We start from the raw sequence: 3,449 nt of genomic DNA, 5'->3' as shown, positions 1-3,449 counted from the left end.
TAGTCACTGTAATTTTGAAGAGGAAAATTCTAATTCTTTTTCAGTATCACTTTGACTCCTAACTTTATACTCCTACTTGATAAACTGAAAAACCTCAGCTGTGTAAAACAGTGCTTCATTTACCCTTGTTCCGCTTATGACCTTACACAACGGAAGGAGGAGACCTTTGTGCACAGAGAGTCAGAAGGCAGCCTTTTGTCCTTGTTTTGCTTCCTATGTGGGACCAGAGGTTACTTAATCTTATGGCTTAGTTTCTTCTACACTATAGAGGCAATAGCATCCTGTGTTTCAGAGAAAAAATTTTAAATGAAAATAATATACAAATACAGGCTAACATTGCCATATTATTAATTAACAATAGTTGTTATTTACGGATAACATTTCTAAATATGAGGAACAAAGTAGATAGTACAACGCCCTTACACCTGGAGATAAATAGACTCGGAAATGGGATCAGAAAGACTGAAAAATGGAAAAGCAAACACATGGGTAATTATGAAGGGGTAGCAACCTAACAAAGGTGAAAGACCAACACAAACTTTAAATTTCTTCCTAATTATGTAACATGCTGTCTAAACCCTTAGGTAGTGAACATCTGTTGATGAGCAGGTTTACTCTGGTAGGGGTAGGCATGCCTACAGATTCACAGGTAGTGACCAAGGCAGTGAATATCCTACCTTGAAAGTTATTCAGATATATCCTGAAAAGACAAGTCTCTTAAGCTTTGGGAGGGGTTAACTGGGAGAAAAGGGGTCTTTGGTGGGGCAAAGTATAATGTTCTATAGCCAAATGGCTTGATTCCTCTTGCCTTGCTACATAGAAGCACTAGTGACTGGGCATTAAGAGAATCTTTTCAGGAACTTGAACTCAAGTTTCCTTTCATGTCTGTTTAGTATATAATGGAGCTTCAAAGTAGTTAAAAATGTGTGAATAAAAGAATAAGGCTCTGGACTTTTTTGACCAAAAACCAAAGCAAATGAGGAGGAGGAGAAGTAGCAGGAGGAAGGTGGAGATGAAGAAGAAGGTGATGAGGAGGAAGAAGAAAGAAAGGAATGAAGGAAGAAGAAAGAAGGAAACTGTGTAATCTACAGTAAATCTTACATACTTTTTTGATGGGGCAGGTACAGAAGATAGAGTTTCACTGACCTGGAAAAGAAGGTCCTCTTGCCTTGTATAGCGTAGTTGGGATAACACTCTGGTGAGGTGCCATCACACTGGTTTATTCTCTTTTTGTTAAATAGCAGATTTATTTGGAATTATGGTGCCTCAAGAAACTTCAAATACTTTGTTATCATCCAACATCCAGTATTCAGCTCTCCCCAACTGTTCTTGAAATTGTGTTACAAAGTTTTTGGTGTGTTTGAATCAACACTCATAAAATCATGACTAGTATGGTGAGTCATGCCTACCCTCTCAGCACTGGGAATGCTGAGGTGAGACGACTGGTGTGGGATCCAGGCCAGCCTGGACTACTGAGTGAAACTGTTTCATCTTCTCTCTCTCTCCACTCCTTATCCATACTATGAAACAAATTTGTATCATCAAGCATATTGGCTGGATACAATTTATTGCTTAAAAAAAAAACCCAATACTTTCTTGTTATTTTAACATATTCCAGTGAGCAATAGGATTTAGTGGTTGATTCAAGGTTCCTTCATGTGCTTTACAAATGACATGTGAAGGTCTTGTGATGAAATTAAAGAGTCAATTACCATAAATAGCAGCTTGGAGTTAACTTTGGACGTCAGAAGCCAAAAGAAAACAATGAGAAAGACACACAGTAGTTTGTTTAGCATGTTTGAACTGAGACATCATCCCCTCCAGGGTTATGTGAATAGACTGATTTTGCTTCAGTCACCTAAAACAGTGCTTCTCTGCCTTCCTAACACTCCAACCCTTTAATATCATTCTTCACATTGTGGAGACACTTAACAAGGAAACCATCTTCAATGGTACTTCATAACTGTAATTTTGCTACTGTTATAAACAGTATGTAAATATCTCATTTTCCAATGGTCTTGGGCAACACCTGTGAAAGCATCATTAGATCCCCTCGAAAAGGGTCATGATTTAAAATGCTTTTATAATTCCCATGTTTCTTTCTCCAAAGAGTTACAGGAATAAAGAGCTAGCCACCCTTTGCATACCTAATCTCCACCATCTCATCCAATAAGTCAGGTGGATGCATTCCGGAGTAAGTCCAGTATTAAAAGCTCTCTGGACAGTAGCCTTTACCCATCACAAGTAGTCCATTATCCTTGGGCCCTCTTAATAAGGACTTGCTGCTCTAACACTGACCCTAACTATCATCACCTATTGTTTATATTTCATCATTTCATATGCCCATTACCCCATCTTAAAAAAATTACATTTATTTATTTATACGTGATCTCTCTCTCTCTCTCTCTCTCTCACACACACACACACACATGCACACACACGTGCCCACAAGTGTCACGGTGCAGGTGTGGAAATCACTATGTGGTTCCAGGGGATTGAACTCAGGTCACTAGGCTTGCCTTTAATCACTGAGCCATCTTGTAGATATCAGTATCATTACTTTTTAAAAGACTACTGAACCCCAAATCTGGAGCTTCCACTTTGTGGGTCTGCTTTGCATCTTGGGTTGGGATTAGAGCAGTGTGCTACCATGTCCGGCTCTCAGCTGGTTCATTTTTATAGCACCCTCTCTTCCCCTGTCTGCTGGTCCTATCAGCACTGCAGGTAGTTCTGATCTGGGACTAAAACTCATGATCTTTTGGCTTGGGCTCTGGGAACTGAGTCATTCTGGCACTAACAATATTCTGTGACTCAGCAGGTCCGGAGAGGAGGATGTCAGAATCCAGATTAATTTTGAGTCTTTTAAAGGCAAGCTGGGAAACACAAACAACAAGAGTGGAAGAATTTCAAAGTGGGTCTGCGTATCCAGGGGGAAAATGTCATTCCATTCCCAGCCTTCTCACTTCCTTCCTTGCCTGGTTAAGTGACACTTTAATTTAGAGTAAGGAAATCACAAAATTGACTCTGAAGCTGAGATCGAGCCCTGTGTTCCAAAGGGATCCAGTCCCTTGACACCTCGGAATCTCTCCCCACAGCGTGGGTAGGGCTTGGCCTGCGATACAGGAGGCATGCCTGGGACCGCTGGGAAGGGCGAGGTCACCCAGGCTACCGCACCGCTGCGCTGTCCTTCAGGCCCCAGAGTCAGGTAGTGGCTGAGTTCTACCTTAAGGACTGAATCTGGCTGGGCCAGGGTCCAAGTCCTCATGGAGTCAAAGAGACAGACAGATTCCGGGCCACCTCGCCCACCTGCGTGCGTCGCCCTTTAAGAATCTCCTCTTAGTCTCATACCCTCCAGGGCAAGATCTACCAAGGAACACGACCTGGAGAAGGGTTCCCAACAGGGTGCTGGATCTCCACCGAAGCCCCTGCCCTCCCAGCATGCACCGCCC

The sequence above is a fragment of the Mastomys coucha genome, unplaced genomic scaffold (assembly GCF_008632895.1).
Source record: "Mastomys coucha isolate ucsf_1 unplaced genomic scaffold, UCSF_Mcou_1 pScaffold1, whole genome shotgun sequence".
Taxonomy (NCBI): domain Eukaryota; kingdom Metazoa; phylum Chordata; class Mammalia; order Rodentia; family Muridae; genus Mastomys; species Mastomys coucha.
This window is presented reverse-complemented; position numbering follows the sequence as displayed.